Below are 20261 nucleotides of genomic sequence, written 5' to 3'. Positions count from 1 at the left end.
CAATCTCTTCTCATACGAGGTCAGTGGCAGTCTTGCAAATGGTGACTTGATATTCGGTAGTGGGGTCATGGTCCAGGCGGAGGTAGGAGGAGGTGTTGGAGAGTTGGCGTACAGCTTCCGTTAGGTAGAGGTCGGTTCGCCAACCGGCAACAGCACCACCCTTGTCAGCAAGTTTTGTGCTTTGCTTGCTAACTGTTAACTGTTATCCATATCTCATTTTACACAATATATGGGCTACTCCAGCTCCTAATTCTTTTGTTCTTAGTTGTTATTTCCTCACACAGGAGAGCAATCTCGCCCCTGGACAAGCAGAAGGAGCAAGTTCCAACAAAATGATTCTGCAAACGTGATAACTGCTACACTGTGGAACCGTCTCCACTTTCAGTACCAGGTCAGATGGAAATGTTAAAATTTTTTGAGGATGTAACTGGTAGAATAGATAAGGGAGAAACAGTGGATGTGGTGTATTTGGACTTTCAGAAGGCTTTCGATAAGGTCCCACATAAGAGATTGGCGTGCAAAGTTAAAGCACATGGGATCGGGGGTGAGGTACTGACTTGGACAGAGAACTGGTTGGCAGACAGGAAGCAAAGAATATGTCTAAACGGGTCTTTTTCCAAGTGGCAGGCAGTTACTAGTGGGGTAGGGCAGGGATAAGTGCTAGGACCCCAGCTACTCACAATATATATTAATGATCTAGAAGGTTGAACTAGATGTAATAAGTCCAAGTTTGCAGACGACACAAAGCTGGATGGGCATGTGTGCTGTGAGGAGGATGCCCAGAAACTCCAGTATGATATGGACAGGTTAGGTGATTTAGCAGAAGCATGGCAGATGCAGTATAATGTGGATAAATGTGAGGTTATCAACTTTGGTGGCAAAAACAGGAAGACAGCTTATTATCAGAATGTCAATAGATTGGGAAAAGGGGAACTGCAATGAGACCTGGGTGTCCGTGTGCAACAATCGCTGAAGGTAAGCATGCAGGTGCAGCAGGTGGTTAAGAAGGCAAATGTTGGCCTTTATAGTGAGAGGTTTCGAGTACAGGAGCAAGGATGTCTTGCTGCAGTTGTACAAGGCCTTGCTGAGGCCATACCTTGAGTACTGTGTGCAGCTTTGGTCACCTTATCTGAAGAAGGATGTTCTTGCCATGGAGGGAGTGCAGCGAAGATTCACCAGACTGATACATGGGATGGCAGGAATGACGTATGAAGACAGATTGAGATGATTAGGCTTATATTCGCTAGATTTTAGAAGAACGAGAGGGGATCTCATTGAAACTTACAAAATTCTAACAGACTAGACACACTAGATGCAGGAAGAATGATCCCGATGGTGCGGGAATCCAGAACCAGCGGTCACAGTCTAAGGATAAGGGGTAAGCCACTTATGGCTGAGATGAGGAGGAATTTCTTCACCCAGAGAGTGGTGAACCTGTTGAATTCTGTAACACAGAAGGCCGTTGAGGCCAATTCATTAAAAATATTCAAGAAGGAGTTATATATATTTCTTAAGACAAAAGACAAAAAGGGATAATGGGAGAAAGCAGGGACAGGGTACTGAATGTGGATGATCAGCCATGATCTCATCAAATGGCGGAGCAGTCTCGAGGGGCCGAATGGCCTACTCCTGCTCCTATCTTCTATGTTTCTATGTGAATGGAGCAGGTGAACTGCTGAATCCTACTTTAAAGCGATGTCCCAATGTCTTTACAGTGGTGTGAAAATAAATGAGTTCCGCTTGGTAATTAAAAGTAAAGACTGTCAGAAGTGGGATTCGAACCCACGCCTCCAAAGGAGACAGCGATCTGAACGCAGCGCCTTAGACCGCTCGGCCACCCTGACTTGTTCCGTTAATTTCTGCAACTCATCACTTCCGGATGAAGAACGTTTCCGTCCGGGTGCTTGTTCAATGCTGACGAAGGCTCAGTGACCGGGATATCATCTCCCCCGTGGTTTTCTTGAGCTTGTGCTCGGTGTTTGGGGAGGTTTGTGCTGGGTCCCTCGTATCTTGCAGCTCCAGGGATGGGCAGTAACAATCTGAGCTCTGGAGCTGGGGAAAAGCGAATAATTAATGGATTTAACCCAGGGGTTTAAATTGTTCTGCAAACCATGAACCAGGTTCATCTGAATTCCAAGGTGTGTAAGGAAATCAAGCATCAAAAGCCCTTTCATTAACCACAGGGAGTCAGGCAATTTTTTGATCGCAAAGCGCTTTCTCACCTTGTCAATATCTCTCGTGTATTTGCCGGTGTTTCCCGATTCTGCCTGTCTCTCTGGCTCTGTTTATTCTGTGTGACCACCTGCAGGTTGATTTTGAGCGAATGTCTTGTCACATTAAATAAATAAGGAATTGTGGCGCTTCTCTCCCTGACACTGGGGAAAGAGTGAGACAGTCTTTGGAGCAAGTGTCTGGTTATTGTGAAACGGCAAAGAAAACAATAATTCTGAAATTACCCGGAAAAACATTGACCCCGACGTGATTTGAAAACGCAGCCATCTAATTCGGAGTCAGACGCGCTACCGTTGCGCTACGAGCTCCTACATTTTAAACTGCCCTGTTTTTATATACACACGTTCCACAAACACTGTTTCATTCCTCCTGCCTTCTCCTGATTCCTCAGTGTCATGCACAGAAGCGCCTGATGCCCTCATTTGTTTAACGTAACAAGCAGACACAAACACAGGTATTCCTTCAAAATCAACCCGCAGGTGGCCACAGACACAACAAACAGAGCCAGAGAGAAAGACAGAATCGGGAATCTCCGGGAAATAGACAAGAGATATTGACAAGGACTATTGCGCTTTGCGATCAGAAAATTGCCTGAACCCCTGTGGTTAATGAAAGGGATTTTGCTGCTTGAGTTCCTTACACGCCTTGGGCTTCTGGAGAACTTGTTTCGTAGTTTGCAGAAACGCGGCTCAGACATGCTGTTGTGACCGGGCCGGAGCCACCAGGTAACTGACTGCAATCAGCGACAATGAAATTCAGTTTCAACCGTCCCGGCTAGCTCAGTCGGTAGAGCTTGACACTCTTAATCTCTGGTTCGTGGGTTCGAGCCCCACGTTGGGCGCTATTTATTTTGTTAAACTTTTATGTTGCTTTCAAAGCGTCATTAATTGAACGATAACCTTGTTTTGCACAATGAAAGAAATGCGAACTGAGAAAATGCTGCAGATGCCGGAAATCTGAATTGAAACAGAAAATTCTGGAGATACTCAGCAGGCCAGGCAGCTTCTGCGAAGAGAGAAACAGAGTTAACGTTTCAGGTCGATAACCTTTCGTCAGAACTGGAAAAAAGAGTTAATGGAACAGATTTTTAAGCAAGTGTCGGGGATTCTATGAGATCATTGCTGATCTCCTGCCTCAATTCCATTCACCAGCCCTATCGCCATATCCCTTGATGCCCTTACCAGTCAGAAAGCTACCGACTTCTGTTTTGAACATACCCAATGACTGAGCCTCCACAGCCCTCTGGGGTAGAGAATTCCAAAAAAAAACACCCTCTGTGTGAAGAAATTTCTTCTCCTCTCAGTCCTGAATGGCCTAACTTTATCCTGAGGCTGTGGCCCCTGGTTCTAGACTCCCCAGCCAAGGGAAACATTCTCCCAGCATCCAACCGATCAAACCCTGTAATAATTGTGCATGCTTAATGAGATCCCCTCTCATTCTTCCGAATTCAAGAGATTGCAGGCCTAGTTTACTCAATCTCTTCTCATACGAGGTCAGTGACAGTCTTGCAAATGGTGACTTGATATTCGGTAGTGGGGTCATGGCCCAGGCGGAGGTAGGAGGAGGTGTTGAAGAGTTGGCGTACAGCTTCCGCTAGGTAGAGGTCGGTTCGCCAAACAGCAACAGCACCACCCTTGTCAGCAGGTTTTGTGCTTTGCATGTTAGCTGTTAACTGTTACCCATATCTCATTTTACACAATATATGGGCTACTCCAGCTCCTAATTATTTTGTTCTTAGTTGTTATTTCCTCATACAGGAGAGCAATCTCGCCCCTGGACAAGCAGAAGGCGCAAGTTCCAACAAAATAATTCTGCAAACGTGATAACTGCTACACTGTGGAACCGTCTCCACTTTCAGTACCAGGTCAGATGGAAATGTTAAATTTTTTTGAGGATGTAACTGGTAGAATAGATAAGGGAGAACCAGTGGATGTGGTGTATTTGGACTTTCAGAAGGCTTTCGATAAGGTCCCACATAAGAGATTGTCGTGCAAAGTTAAAGCACATGGGATCGGGGGTAAGGTACTGACTTGGATCGAGAACTGGTTGGCAGACAGGAAGCAAAGTGTATGTCTAAACGTGTCTTTTTCCAAGTGGCAGGCAGTTACTAGTGGGGTAGGGCAGGGATAAGTGCTAGGACTCCAGCTACTCACAATATATATTAATGATCTAGAAGGTTGAACTAGATGTAATAACTCCAAGTTTGCAGACGACAGAAAGCTGGGTGGGCATGTGTGCTGTGAGGAGGATGCAGAGAAACTCCAGTATGATATGGACAGGTTAGGTGATTTAGCAGAAGCATGGCAGATGCAGTATAATGTGGATAAATGTCAGGTTATCAACTTTGGTGGCTAAAACAGGAAGACAGCTTATTATCAGAATGTCAATAGATTGGGAAAAGGGGAACTGCAATGAGACCTGGGTATCCGTGTGCAGCAATCGCTGAAGGTAAGCATGCAGGTGCAGCAGGTGGTTAAGAAGGCAAATGTTGGCCTTTATAGTGAGAGGTTTGAGTACAGGAGCAAGGATGTCTTGCTGCAGTTGTACAAGGCCTTGGTGAGACCATACCTTGAGTATTCTGTGCAGCTTTGGTCACCTCATCTGAGGAAGGATGTTCTTGCCATGGAGGGAGTGCAGCGAAGATTCACCAGACTGACACATGGGATGGCAGGAATGACATACGAAGACAGATTGAGATGATTAGGCTTATATTCGCTAGAGTTTAGAAGAACGAGAGGGGATCTCATTGAAACTGACAAAATTCTAACAGGACGAGATACACTAGATGCAGGAAGAATGATCCCGATGGTGCGGGAATCCAGAACCAGCAGTCACAGTCCAAGGATAAGCGGTAAGCCACATATGGCTGGGATGAGGAGGAATTTCTTCACCCAGAGAGTGGTGAACCTGTTGAATTCTGTACCACAGAAGGCAGTTGAGGCCAATTCATTAAATATATTCAAGAAGGAGTTAGATATATTTCTTAAGGCTAAAGAGATAAAGGGATATGGGGAGAAAGCAGGGACAAGGTACTGAATGTGGATGATCAGCCATGATATTATTAAATGGCGGAGCAGGCTCGAGGGGCCTATCTTCTATGTTTCTATGTGAATGGAGCAGTTGAACTGCTGAATCCCACTTTTGAGGGATGTCCCAAAGTGCTTGACAGTGGTGTGAAATTAAATGAGTTCCGCTTTGTAATTAAAAGTAAAGACTGTCAGAAGTGGGATTGGAACCCACGTCGCCAGAGAAAACTGCGATCTGAACGCAGCGCCTTAGACCGCTCGGCCATCCGGACTTCTTCCGTTAATTTCGGCATCTCATCCCTTCCACATGAAGAACGTTTCCGTCCGGGTGCTTGTTCAATGCTGTTGAAGGCTCAGTTACCGGGATATCATCTCCCCCGGGGTTTTCCTGAGCTTGTGCTCGTTGTATGGGGAGGTTTTTTCCATGTCCCTGGAATCTTGCAGCTCCAGGGATGGGCAGCAACAATCTGAGCTCTGGAGCTGGGGAAAAGCGATTAATTAATGGGTTTGTTTTCGGGCCTGAAATGCGGCTTAGATCTGTTGGTATTAACCGAGGCCGGGGCTGCGAGATATTTCAGTTTGTTCACGTTTAACCAGAGGAATATCCGCAGTCAGGAGCTGAAAAGGACCAAGAGCTGAAAAAACACCAGAAAAAAGATAAGAAATATCAGCAATTGTGATCAACTCTTTAATGTGTGTTCTGGTAGTTTAGTGGTTTAATTGTTTTAATCAACATTCATTAACCGAAAGCGTTGTTTTGCAGAATGAAAGAAATGCTCACAGTAAGGGACAGTCGAAAGTTGAGTAATTTAACTTTAATAATTTGTGAAAGTTTATTCATTGCCGACGATTTATACCCTATCAGAATTTACGCACTGTGTATTTTAGGAGTCTGCTTTAAATTGTTCGTTGCTTCTGACACAAGAAACCTGTTAAATTTATTTCACAGAAAAATAATGTTTCCGCCCGGGCACCTTTCGCGAGTGAGGCAAACGTGATAACCGCTACACTACGAAAACCTCTACTTAATTCAGCATCGAGAAAGCACTGTTCAGACAGAAGGGACACTACAGAATCGCTCCTTCTGCAATGATTTCCTTTCACTGGCATTTCTCTGACCGAACTGCACAAGTCAAAAATGTTCCTTTCAAACTCATTAAACTGCCGAATTTCCTTCCCTCTGGTTTAACCCAGGGGTTTAAATAGTTCTGCAAACCATGAACCAGGTTCACCTGAATTCCAAGGTGTGCAAGGAAATCAAGCATCAAAAGCCCTTTCATTAACCACAGGGATTCAGGCAATTTTCTGATCGCAAAGCGCTTTCTCACCTTGTCAATATCTTTCGTGTGTTTGTCGGTGTTTCCCGATTCTGCCTGTCTCTCTGGCTCTGTTTATTCCGTGTGACCACCTGCAGGTTGATTTTGAGCGAATACCTGTGCTTGTGTCTTGTCACATTAAATAAATGAGGAATTGTGGCGCTTCACTCCCTGACACTGGGGAAAGAGTGAGACAGTCTGTGGAGTAAGTGTCTGGTTATTGTGAAACGACAAAGAAAACAGTAATTCTGGAACTACCCGGAGAAACAATGACCCCGACGTGATTTGAACACGCAGTTTTACAAACCGATATGAGACGCGCTACCGTTGACGCCACGAGAGTTTATAGGCACAATGTGCTCAATCTCTCCTCATAGGACAATCTTATCATCATTGAAAACAATCAGGTTTGATTCCCAGTCAGGGATTTCAGTTCTGACAAAGACCATTGAAGTCTGTGAGAATCTGAATAATTTTATTAAAACCAACAAAAATGTGTGTTGCACACTGAAGGAAATTGTCACATGTTTGCCGGGTGACAGTCAAACTTTAATAACGTTCGTCAGAGATTCATAGATTTATAACAAAAGGCGCCTGATTCACTCAGCGTTTCCGTAGTGTAGTGGTTATCACGTTCGCCTAACACCCGAAAAGTCCTTGGTTCGAAAACGGGCGGAAACATTTTGTAAATCATCTTCATTCAAATCGTCGAAAAATGGATCAATTCCCATTTGTTATGCAAAGTAACAAAGTCCTGTTACATTTGTGTTATTCTATACAGTTATGCACACACACAGAACACTACGGTGTCGCTCGCTCACTTCCGTTTCCAGCCCTGACCGTGCAGACAGCCCCTCTCAAAGCTGCACATTCCGGCTGCTTTCAGTTGAATTGTGAAAGATTATTCAAGAATCCAGCAGCTTTACTCGGTTCACAACAGCAGATCTAAGCCGCGTTTCTGCAAGCCACAAACCATGTTTTCCAGAATTCCAAGGTGTATCCGGAACTCAAACATTAAACTTTCCTTCATTAACCACAGTGGTTCAGGCAATTTTCTCTGATTCTATAAAACGTTGTTAAAGTTTGACTGTCATCCCTTATACATGTTAACATTTCCTGCAGTGTGCAACAAAATGTTGTAGGTGGATTATTGATAATAGAAACAATTATGAAGTGTCTCACAGACTTCAATGATCCCTTAATAACGTTGGTTAACTAAAATATATCAATCGCAGGTAAAAATGAGCGATTCATGATGCATCTTTGAACGAGCTATCCAATCAGTCCCACTCCGCAGGTCGTCCCCCATAGCCCTGCTGACACTCCTGCCAGTGGAAACTTTTTCCCACATAATTTTGATCACCTCTATTAAATCTCCGCTGACCAGTGATTAATGGAGTACAACGCGGGCAAGTGTCAGATCATCCACTTGGGGCCGAGCAAAGATTGGTCAGTGTGTGGTCTGAAAACATCATGTGAGAGAGTAGGTTTTTTCTGTGAAATAGCCGGTCCCGATAAATTTTACAAATGTTGCCCCAGATCGCTGCTCTCTCAAGCAATGAACATTTTAAACCATTCTCCTAAAATGCAATGTGTGAAATGAGATATGAGTTATCAGTTCAGGAGATGCAAAGAGCAAAATAAATGAATGAAGTTTCGACTGTCCCTCAGTAACCATATTATCATGTCTTTCATTCAGCAAAATAAAGTTACCGGTTAATTAATGGTGATTAAAGCAGTTCTTATTTATTCACATTAGATGCATGTAATTAATTTAATAAAATTACATCGCATTCATGAATAAGAAACGGTGATATCAAAATTTCTTCCCTAACCGGGAATCGAACCCAGCTCGCGATACTGATAGGAATACGTTATTGAATCATTTAATGGTGCCTCAAAAAATATCACACTGCTAAATTAAAATCACTGCTTTAATGTGTTTCGGTGTTGAAGGGGATTGAAAAAAGCCCAGACTGCGCCCGCGGTGAGACAGAGTTCGAACTTACAAAGAAGTTGGTGCTGTGAAGCAACAGCTGGGCGAAAGCTGACACCGATTAAAGGACGAGAAACCGCTCAAGAAAAAGGATGAGCTCACAAACCTTAATTTCTGTACTCTGTGTAAAAGGACTCCCAAATTCTTGAATATACTCAATGACTGAGCATCCACTGCCCTCTGATGTTGAGAATTGCAAAGATTCACAAGCCTCTGAGTGAAGAAATATCTCCTCATCTGAGTCTCAAATGGCCGGCCCCTTATCCTGAGACTCTGCCTCCTAGTTCGAGACTCTCCAGCCAGGGGAAACAACCTCTCATCTTCTACCGTTTCAAGACCTCCAAGAAAATTGTACCTTTCAATGACAACACATCTCGTTCTTCTAAACTCCAGAGATTATAGGCCCAATCTACTCAATCTCTCCTCATAGGACAATCCAATCATCATTGAAAACAATCAGGTTTGATTCCCAGTCAGGGATTTCAGTTCTGACAAAGACAATTGAAGTCTGTGAGAATCTTATTAATTGTATTAAAACCAACAAAAATGTGTGTTGCACACTGAAGGAAATTGTAACATGTTTGCTGGGTGACAGTCAAACTTTAATAACTTTCTTCATAGATTCATAGATTTATAGCCAAAGGCGACTGTTTTATCATGCGTTTCCGTACTGTAGTGGTTATCACGTTCACTTAACACGCGAAAAGTCACCGGTTCGAAACCGCGGGGCAACATTTTGTAAATCATGTTCATTTATGTCGTAGAAAATGGATCAATTCGCATTTGTTATGCAATGTAACAAAGTCCTGTTACACTTGTGTTATTCTGTACAGTTCTGCACACACACAGAACACGACGGCGTCGCTCGCTCACTTCCGTTTCCGGACCTGACCGTGCAGACAGCCCCTCTCAAAGCTGCACATTCCGGCTGCTTTCAGTTGAATTGTGAAAGATTATTCAAGGATCCTGCAGCTTTACCTCGGTTCACAACAGCAGATCTAAGCCGCGTTTCTGCAAACTACAAACCATGCTTTCCAGAATTTCAAGGTGTATACGGAACTCAAACATTAAACTTCCCTTCATTAACCACAGGGGTTGAGGCAATTTTCTCTGATTCTATAAAACGTTATTAAAGTTTGACTGTCATCCGTTATACATGTTAACAATTCCTGCAGTGTGCAACAAAATGTTGTATGTGGATTATTGACAATAGAAAAATTATGAAGTGTCTCACAAACTTCAATGATCCCTTAATAACGTTGGTTAACTAAAATCTATCAATTGCAGGTTAAAATGAGCAATTCATGATGCATCTTTGAACGAGCTATCCAATCAGTCCCACTCCGCAGGTCGTCCCCCATAGCCCTGCTGACACTCCTGCCAGTGGAAACTTTTTCCCACATAATTTTGATCACCTCTATTAAATCTCCCCTGACCAGTGATTAATGGAGTTCAACGCGTTCAAGTGTCAGATCATCCACTTGGGGCCTAGCAAAGAGTGGTCAGTGTGTGGTCTGAAAACATCATGTGAGAGATTAGGTTTTTTCTGTGAAATAGCCGGTCCCGATAAATTTTACAAATGTTGCCCCAGATCGCTGATCTCTCAAGCAATGAAGATTTTAAACTATTCTCCTAAAATGCAATGTGTAAAATGAGATATGGGTTAACAGTTCAGGAGATGCAAAGAGCAAAATAAATGAATGAAGTTTCGACTGTCCCTCAGTAACCATATTATCATGTCTTTCATTCTGCAAAATAAAGTTACCAGTTAATTAATGATGATTATAGCAGTTCTTATTTATTCACATTAGATGTATGTAATTAATTTAATAAAATTACATCGCATTCATGAATAAGAAACGGTGATATCAAAATTTCTTCTCTAACCGTGAATCGAACCGAGCTTGCAACACTGAAAGGATACGTTAAGTTGAATTATTTAATGGTGCCTCGAAAGATGTCACGCTGCTAAATTAGAGTCACTGCTTTAATGTGTTTCGGTGTTGAAGGGGATTGAAAAAAGCCCAGACTGCGCCCGCGGTGAGACAGATTTCGAACTTAATAAGAAGTTAGTGCTGTGAAGTAACCGCTGAGCGAAAGCTGACACAGATTAAAGGACGAGAAACCGCTCAATATAAAGGATGAGCTCACAAACGTTAATTTCTGTATTCTGTGTCAAAGGACCCCCAAATCCTTGAATATACTCAATGACTGAGCATCCACTGCCCTCTGAGGTTGAGAATTGCAAAGATTCACAAGCCTCTGAGTGAAGAAATGTCTCCTCATCTGACTCTCAAATGGCCGGCCCCTTATCCTGAGACTCTGCCCCCTAGTTCGAGACTCTCCAGCCAGGGGAAACAACCTCTCAACTTCTACCCTTTCAAGCCCTCCATGAAAATTGTACCTTTCAATGAGAACTACCTCTCGTTCTTCTGAACTCCAGAGATTACAGGCCCAATCTACTCAATCTCTCTTCATTGGACAATCCTATCATCATTGAAAACAATCAGGTTTGATTCCCAGTCAGGGATTTCGGTTCTGACAAAGACCATTGAAGTCTGTGAGAATCTTAATAATTGTATTAAAACCAACAAAAATGTGTGTTGCACACTGAAGGAAATTGTAACATGTTTGCTGGGTGGCAGTCAAACTTTAAAAACTTTCTTCATAGATTCATAGATGTATAGCAAAAGGCGACTATTTGATCCAGCGTTTTCGTAGTGTAGTGGTTATCACGTTCGCCTAACACGCGAAAAGTCCCGGTTCGAAACCGGGCCGAAACATTTTGTAAATCATGTTCATTTAAATCGTAGAAAAATGGATCAATTCGCATTTGTTATGCAATGTAACAAAGTCCTGTTACATTTGTGTTATTCTGTACAGTTGCACACACACACAGAACACTACGGTTTCGCTCGCTCACTGCCGTTTCCAGCCCTGACCGTGCAGACAGCCCCTCTCAAAGTTGCACATTCCGGCTGCTTTCAGTTGAATTGTGAAAGATTATTCAAGGATCCTGCAGCTTTACTTCGGTTCACAACAGCAGATCGAAGCCGCGTTGCTGCAAACAACAAACCATGTTTTCCAGAATTCCAAGGTGTATACGGAACTCAACCATTAAAATTCCCTTCATTAACCTCAGGGGTTCAGGTAATTTTCTATGGTTCTATAACAAGTTATTAAAGTTTGACTGTCATCCGGTATACATGTTAGCAATTCCTGCAGTGTGCAACAAAATGTTGTGGGTTGATTAATGATAATAGAAACAATTATGAAGTGTCTCACAGACTTCAATGATTCCTTAATACCGTTGGTTGACTAAAAGCTATCAATCGCAGGTTAAAATGAGCAATTCATGATGCATCTTTGAAAGAGCTATCCAATCAGTCCCACTCCGCTGCTCTTCCCCCATAGCCCTGCTGACACTCCTGCCAGTGGAAACTGTTTCCCCCATAATTTTGATCACCTCTATTAAATCTCCCCTGACCAGTGATTAATGGAGTTCAACGCGAACAAGTATCAGATCATCCACTTGGGGCCGAGCAAAGATCGGTCAGTGTGTGGTCTGAAAACATCATGTGAGAGAATAGGTTTTTTCTGTGAAGTAGCCGGTCCCGTTAAATTTTACAAATGTTGCCCCAGATCGCTGCTCTCTCAAGCAATGAACATTTTAAACCATTCTCCTAAAATGCAATGTGTAAAATGAGATATGAGTTATCAGTTCAGGAGATGCAAAGAACAAAATAAATGAATGAAGTTTCGACTGTCCCTCAGTAACCATATTATCATGTCTTTCATTCTGCAAAATAAAGTTACCGGTTAATTAATGGTGATTAAAGCAGTTCTTATTTATTCACATTAGATGCATGTAATTAATTTAATAAAATTACATCGCATTCATGAATAAGAAACGGTGATATCAAAATTTCTTCCCTAACCGGGAATCGAACCCAGCTCGCGATACTGATAGGAATACGTTATTGAATCATTTAATGGTGCCTCAAAAATATCACACTGCTAAATTAAAATCACTGCTTTAATGTGTTTCGGTGTTGAAGGGGATTGAAAAAAGCCCAGACTGCGCCCGCGGTGAGACAGAGTTCGAACTTACAAAGAAGTTGGTGCTGTGAAGTAACAGCTGGGCGAAAACTGACACCGATTGAAGGACGAGAAACCGCTCAATATAAAGGATGAGCTCACAAGCGTTAATCTGTATTCTGTGTAAAAGGACTCCCAAATTCTTGAATATACTCAATGACTGAGCATCCACTGCCCTCTGAGGTTGAGAATTGCAAAGATTCACAAGCCTCTGAGTGAAGAAATGTCTCCTCATCTGAGTCTCAAATGGCCGGCCCCTTATCCTGAGACTCTGCCTCCTAGTTCGAGACTCTCCAGCCAGGGGAAACAACCTCTCATCTTCTACCGTTTCAAGACCTCCAAGAAAATTGTACCTTTCAATGACAACACATCTCGTACTTCTGAACTCCAGAGATTATAGGCCCAATCTACTCAATCTCTCCTCATAGGACAATCCAATCATCGTTGAAAACAATCAGGTTTGATACCCAGTCAGGGATTTCAGTTCTGACAAAGACAATTGAAGTCTGTGAGAATCTTATTAATTGTATTAAAACGAACAAAAATGTGTGTTGCACACTGAAGGAAATTGCAACATGTTTGCTGGGTGACAGTCAAACTTAAATAACTTTCTTCATAGATTCATAGATTTATAGCCAAAGGCGACTGCTTTATCCAGCGTTCCGTAGTGTAGTGGTTATCACGTTCGCCTAACACGCGAAACGTCCTGGTTCGAAACCGGGCAGAAACATTTTGTAAATCATGTTCATTTAAATCGTAGAAAAATGGATCAATTCGCATTTGTTATGCAATGTAACAAAGTCCTGTTACATTTGTGTTATTCTGTACAGTTGTACACACACACAGAACACTACGGTTTCGCTCGCTCACTGCCGTTTCCAGCCCTGACCGTGCAGACAGCCCCTCTCAAAGTTGCACATTCCGGCTGCTTTCAGTTGAATTGTGAAAGATTATTCAAGGACCCTGCAGCTTTACTTCGGTTCACAACAGCAGATCGAAGCCGCGTTGCTGCAAACAACAAACCATGTTTTCCAGAATTCCAAGGTGTATACGGAACTCAACCATTAAAATTCCCTTCATTAACCTCAGGGGTTCAGTTAATTTTCTATGGTTCTATACCAAGTTATTAAAGTTTGACTGTCATCCGGTATACATGTTAGCAATTCCTGCAGTGTGCAACAAAATGTTGTGGGTTGATTAATGATAATAGAAACAATTATGAAGTGTCTCACAGACTTCAATGATTCCTTAATACCGTTGGTTGACTAAAAGCTATCAATCGCAGGTTAAAATGAGCAATTCATGATGCATCTTTGAAAGAGCTATCCAATCAGTCCCACTCCGCTGCTCTTCCCCCATAGCCCTGCTGACACTCCTGCCATTGGAAACTGTTTCCCCCATAATTTTGATCACCTCTATTAAATCTCCCCTGACCAGTGATTAATGGAGTTCAACGCGAACAAGTATCAGATCATCCACTTGGGGCCGAGCAAAGATCGGTCAGTGTGTGGTCTGAAAACATCATGTGAGAGAATCGGTTTTTTCTGTGAAGTAGCCGGTCCTGTTAAATTTTACAAATGTTGCCCCAGATCGCTGCTCTCTCAAGCAATGAACATTTTAAACAATTCTCCTAAAATGCAATGCGTAAAATGAGATATGAGTTATCAGTTCAGGAGATGCAAAGAACAAAATAAATGAATGAAGTTTTGACTGTCCCTCAGTAACCATATTATCATGTCTTTCATTCTGCAAAATAAAGTTACCGGTTAATTAATGGTGATTAAAGCAGTTCTTATTTATTCACATTAGATGCATGTAATTAATTTAATAAAATTACATCGCATTCATGAATAAGAAACGGTGATATCAAAATTTCTTCCCTAACCGGGAATCGAACCCAGCTCGCGATACTGATAGGAATACGTTATTGAATCATTTAATGGTGCCTCAAAAAATATCACACTGCTAAATTAAAATCACTGCTTTAATGTGTTTCGGTGTTGAAGGGGATTGAAAAAAGCCCAGACTGCGCCCGCGGTGAGACAGAGTTCGAACTTACAAAGAAGTTGGTGTTGTGAAGTAACAGCTGGGCGAAAGCTGACACCGATTGAAGGACGAGAAACCGCTCAATATAAAGGATGAGCTCACAAACGTTAATTTCTGTATTCTGTGTAAAAGGACTCCCAAATTCTTGAATATACTCAATGACTGAGCATCCACTGCCCTCTGAGGTTGAGAATTGCAAAGATTCACAAGCCTCTGAGTGAAGAAATGTCTCCTCATCTGAGTCTCAAATGGCCGGCCCCTTATCCTGAGACTCTGCCTCCTAGTTCGAGACTCTCCAGCCAGGGGAAACAACCTCTCATCTTCTACCGTTTCAAGACCTCCAAGAAAATTGTACCTTTCAATGACAACACATCTCTTACTTCTGAACTCCAGAGATTATAGGCCCAATCTACTCAATATCTCCTCATAGGACAATCCAATCATCATTGAAAACAATCAGGTTTGATTCCCAGTCAGGGATTTCAGTTCTGACAAAGACAATTGAAGTCTGTGAGAATCTTATTAATTGTATTAAAACGAACAAAAATGTGTGTTGCACACTGAAGGAAATTGCAACATGTTTGCTGGGTGACAGTCAAACTTAAATAACTTTCTTCATAGATTCATAGATTTATAGCCAAAGGCGACTGTTTTATCCACCGTTTCCGTAGTGTAGTGGTTATCACATTCGCCTAACACGCGAAAGGTTCCGGTTCGAAACCAGGCGGAAACATTTTGTAAATCATGTTCATTTAAATCGTAGAAAAATGGATCAATTCGCATTTGTTATGCAATGTAACAAAGTCCTGTTCCATTTCTGTTATTCTGTACAGTTGTACACACACACAGAACACTACGGTTTCGCTCGCTCACTTCCGTTTCCAGCCCTGACCGTGCAGACAGCCCCTCTCAAAGTTGCACATTCCGGCTGCTTTCAGTTGAATTGTGAAAGTTTATTCAAGGATCCTGCAGCTTTACCTCGGTTCACAACAGCAGATCTAAGCCCCGTTTCTGCAAACTACAAACCATGTTTTCCAGAATTCCAAGGTGTATACGGAACTCAACCATTAAAATTCCCTTCATTAACCACAGGGGTTCAGGCAATTTTCTCTGATTCTATAAAAAGTAATTGAAGTTTGACTGTCATCCGGTATACATGTTAGCAATTCCTGCAGTGTGCAACAAAATGTTGTGGGTTGATTAATGATAATAGAAACAGTTATGAAGTGTCTCACAGACTTCAATGATCCCTTAATACCGTTGGTTAACTAAAATCTATCAATTGCAGGTTAAAATGAGGAATTCATATTGCATCTTTGAAAGAGCTATCCAATCAGTCCCACTCCGCTGCTCTTCTCCCATAGCCCTGCTGACACTCCTGCCAGTGGAAACGGTTTCCCCCTTAATTTTGATCACCTCTATTAAATCTCCCCTGACCAGTGAATAATGGAGCTCAACGCGGGCAAGTGTCAGATCATCCACTTGAGGCCTAGCAAAGATCAGTCAGTGTGTGGTCTGAAAACATCATGTGAGAGAATCGGTTTTTTCTGTGAAATAGCCGGTCCCGTTAAATTTTACAAATGTTGCCCCAGATCGCTGCTCTCTCAAGGAATGAACATTTTAAACCATTCTCCTGAAATGCAATGTGTAAAATGAGATATGGGTTAACAGTTCAGGAGATGCAAAGAGCAAAATAAATGAATGAAGTTTCGACTGTCCCTCAGTAACCATATTATTATGTCTTTCATTCCGCAAAATAAAGTTACCGGTTAATTAATGGTGATTAAAGCAGTTCTTATTTATTCACATTAGATGCATGTAATTAATTTAATAAAATTACATCGCATTCATGAATAAGAAACGGTGATATCAAAATTTCTTCCCTAACCGTGAATCGAACCCAGCCTGCAACACTGATAGGAATAAATTATTGAATCATTTAATGGTGCCTCGAAAAATATCACACTACTAAATTAAAATCACTGCTATAATGTGTTTCGGTGTTGAAGGGGATTGAAAAAATCCCAGACTGCGCCCGCGTTGAGACAGAGTTCGAACTTACAAAGAAGTTGGTGCTGCGAAGTAACCGCCAAGCGAAAGCTGACAACGATTAAAGAAGGAGACAGCGCTCAATATAAAGGAAGAGCTCACAAAAGTTAACTTTCTGTATTCTATGTAAAAGGACTCTCAAATCCTTGAATATACTCAATGACTGAGCATCCACTGCCCTCTGAGGTTGAGAATTGCAAAGATCACAAGCCTCTGAGTGAAGAAATGACTCCTCATCTGAGTCTCAAATAGCCGGCCCCTAATCCTCAGACTCTGCCCCCCAGTTCTAGACTCTCCAGCCAGGGGAAACAACCTCTCAGCTTCTATCCTTTCAAGCCCTCCAAGAAAATTGTACCTTTCAATGACAACACATCTCGTACTTCTGAACTCCAGAGATTATAGGCCCAATCTACTCAATCTCTCCTCATAGGACAATCCAATCATCATTGAAAACAATCAGGTTTGATTCCCAGTCAGGGATTTCAGTTCTGACAAAGACAATTGAAGTCTGTGAGAATCTTATTAATTGTATTAAAACGAACAAAAATGTGTGTTGCACACTGAAGGAAATTGTAACATGTTTGCTGGGTGACAGTCAAACTTAAATAACTTTCTTCACAGATTCATAGATTTATAGCCAAAGGCGACTGTTTTATCCAGCTTTTCCGTAGTGTAGTGGTTATCACGTTCGCCTAACACGCGAAAGGTCCCCGGTTCGAAACCGGGCGGAAACATTTTGTAAATCATGTTCATTTAAATCGTAGAAAAATGGATCAATTCGCATTTGTTATGCAATGTGACAAAGTCCTGTTACATTTGTGTTATTCTGTACAGTTGTACACACACACAGAACACTACGGTTTCGCTCGCTCACTTCCGTTTCCAGCCCTGACCGTGCAGACAGCCCCTCTCAAAGTTGCACATTCCGGCTGCTTTCAGTTGAATTGTGAAAGATTATTCAAGGATCCTGCAGCTTTACCTCGGTTCACAACAGCAGATCTAAGCCCCGTTTCTGCAAACTACAAACCATGTTTTCCAGAATTCCAAGGTGTATACGGAACTCAACCATTAAAATTTCCTTCAGTAACCACAGGGGTTCAGGCAATTTTCTATGATTCTATAAAAAGTTATTGAAGTTTGACTGTCATCCGGTAGACATGTTAGCAATTCCTGCAGTGTGCAACAAAATGTTGTGGGTTGATTAATGATAATAGAAACAGTTATGAAGTGTCTCACAGACTTCAATGATCCCTTAATACCGTTGGTTAACTAAAATCTATCAATTGCAGGTTAAAATGAGGAATTCATATTGCATCTTTGAAAGAGCTATCCAATCAGTCCCACTCCGCTGCTCTTCCCCCATAGCCCTGCTGACACTCCTGCCAGTGGAAACGGTTTCCCCCTTAATTTTGATCACCTCTATTAAATCTCCCCTGACCAGTGAATAATGGAGCTCAACGCGGGCAAGTGTCAGATCATCCACTTGGGGCCTAGCAAAGATCAGTCAGTGTGTGGTCTGAAAACATCATGTGAGAGAATCGGTTTTTTCTGTGAAATAGCCGGTCCCGTTAAATTTTACAAATGTTGCCCCAGATCGCTGCTCTCTCAAGCAATGAACATTTTAAACCATTCTCCTGAAATGCAATGTGTAAAATGAGATATGGGTTAACAGTTCAGGAGATGCAAAGAGCAAAATAAATGAATGAAGTTTCGACTGTCCCTCAGTAACCATATTATTATGTCTTTCATTCCGCAAAATAAAGTTACCGGTTAATTAATGGTGATTAAAGCAGTTCTTATTTATTCACATTAGATGCATGTAATTAATTTAATAGAATTACATCGCATTCATGAATAAGAAACGGTGATATCAAAATTTCTTCCATAACCGTGAATCGAACCCAGCCTGCAACACTGATAGGAATAAATTATTGAATCATTTAATGGTGCCTCGAAAAATATCACACTACTAAATTAAAATCACTGCTTTAATGTGTTTCGGTGTTGAAGGGGATTGAAAAAAGCCCAGACTGCGCCCGCGGTGAGACAGAGTTCGAACTTACAAAGAAGTTGGTGCTGCGAAGTAACCGCCAAGCGAAAGCTGACAACGATTAAAGAAGGAGACAGCGCTCAATATAAAGGAAGAGCTCACAAAAGTTAACTTTCTGTATTCTATGTAAAAGGACTCTCAAATCCTTGAATATACTCAATCACTGAGCATCCACTGCCCTCTGAGGTTGAGAATTGCAAAGATCACAAGCCTCTGAGTGAAGAAATGTCTCCTCATCTGAGTCTCAAATAGCCGGCCCCTAATCCTCAGACTCTGCCCCCCAGTTCTAGACTCTCCAGCCAGGGGAAACAACCTCTCAGCTTCTATCCTTTCAAGCCCTCCAAGAAAATTGTACCTTTCAATGACAACACATCTCGTACTTCTGAACTCCAGAGATTATAGGCCCAATCTACTCAATCTCTCCTCATAGGACAATCCAATCATCATTGAAAACAATCAGGTTTGATTCCCAGTCAGGGATTTCAGTTCTGACAAAGACAATTGAAGTCTGTGAGAATCTTATTAATTGTATTAAAACGAACAAAAATGTGTGTTGCACACTGAAGGAAATTGTAACATGTTTGCTGGGTGACAGTCATACTTAAATAACTTTCTTCATAGATTCATAGATTTATAGCCAAAGGCGACTGTTTTATCCAGCGTTTCCGTAGTGTAGTGGTTATCACGTTCGCCTAACACGCGAAAGGTCCCCGGTTCGAAACCGGGCGGAAGCATTTTGTAAATCATGTTCATTTAAATCGTAGAAAATGGATCAATTCGCATTTGTTATGCAATGTAACAAAGTCCTGTTACATTTGTGTTATTCTGTACAGTTGTACACACACACAGAACACTACGGTTTCGCTCGCTCACTTCCGTTTCCAGCCCTGACCGTGCAGACAGCCCCTCTCAAAGTTGCACATTCCGGCTGCTTTCAGTTGAATTGTGAAAGATTATTCAAGGATCCTGCAGCTTTACCTCGGTTCACAACAGCAGATCTAAGCCCCGTTTCTGCAAACTACAAACCATGTTTTCCAGAATTCCAAGGTGTATACGGAACTCAACCATTAAAATTCCCTTCATTAACCACAGGGGTTCAGGCAATTTTCTATGATTCTATAAAAAGTTATTGAAGTTTGACTGTCATCCGGTATACATGTTAGCAATTCCTGCAGTGTGCAACAAAATGTTGTGGGTTGATTAATGATAATAGAAACAGTTATGAAGTGTCTCACAGACTTCAATGATCCCTTAATACCGTTGGTTAACTAAAATCTATCAATTGCAGGTTAAAATGAGGAATTCATATTGCATCTTTGAAAGAGCTATCCAATCAGTCCCACTCCGCTGCTCTTCCCCCATAGCCCTGCTGACACTCCTGCCAGTGGAAACGGTTTCCCCCTTAATTTTGATCACCTCTATTAAATCTCCCCTGACCAGTGAATAAT

At 42.0% G+C, this 20261-nt stretch overlaps 6 non-coding genes across 6 annotated transcripts; 4 read left to right on the top strand and 2 right to left on the bottom strand.

Annotated features, from left to right (window-relative positions):
- Positions 1-1761: 1761 nt before the first annotated feature.
- Positions 1762-1844, bottom strand: trnal-cag (transfer RNA leucine (anticodon CAG)). Its single transcript has one exon. It is a non-coding gene; the product is annotated as a tRNA-Leu (tRNA).
- A 3603-nt stretch (positions 1845-5447) lies between these two features.
- trnal-cag (transfer RNA leucine (anticodon CAG)) lies at positions 5448-5530 on the bottom strand. The gene has a single exon. It is a non-coding gene; the product is annotated as a tRNA-Leu (tRNA).
- Positions 5531-11281: 5751 nt separating this feature from the next.
- On the top strand, positions 11282-11353 carry trnav-aac (transfer RNA valine (anticodon AAC)). Its single transcript has one exon. It is a non-coding gene; the product is annotated as a tRNA-Val (tRNA).
- Positions 11354-15375: 4022 nt separating this feature from the next.
- On the top strand, positions 15376-15447 carry trnav-aac (transfer RNA valine (anticodon AAC)). The gene has a single exon. It is a non-coding gene; the product is annotated as a tRNA-Val (tRNA).
- Positions 15448-17424: 1977 nt separating this feature from the next.
- On the top strand, positions 17425-17497 carry trnav-aac (transfer RNA valine (anticodon AAC)). The gene has a single exon. It is a non-coding gene; the product is annotated as a tRNA-Val (tRNA).
- A 1977-nt stretch (positions 17498-19474) lies between these two features.
- On the top strand, positions 19475-19547 carry trnav-aac (transfer RNA valine (anticodon AAC)). The gene has a single exon. It is a non-coding gene; the product is annotated as a tRNA-Val (tRNA).
- The last annotated feature ends 714 nt before the right edge of the window (positions 19548-20261 follow it).

Source organism: Somniosus microcephalus, unplaced genomic scaffold (genome assembly GCF_052327205.1).
Source record: "Somniosus microcephalus isolate GS21.2 unplaced genomic scaffold, FLI_Smic_1.0 unresolved_chr4, whole genome shotgun sequence".
Taxonomy (NCBI): domain Eukaryota; kingdom Metazoa; phylum Chordata; class Chondrichthyes; order Squaliformes; family Somniosidae; genus Somniosus; species Somniosus microcephalus.
This window is presented reverse-complemented; position numbering and strand designations above follow the sequence as displayed.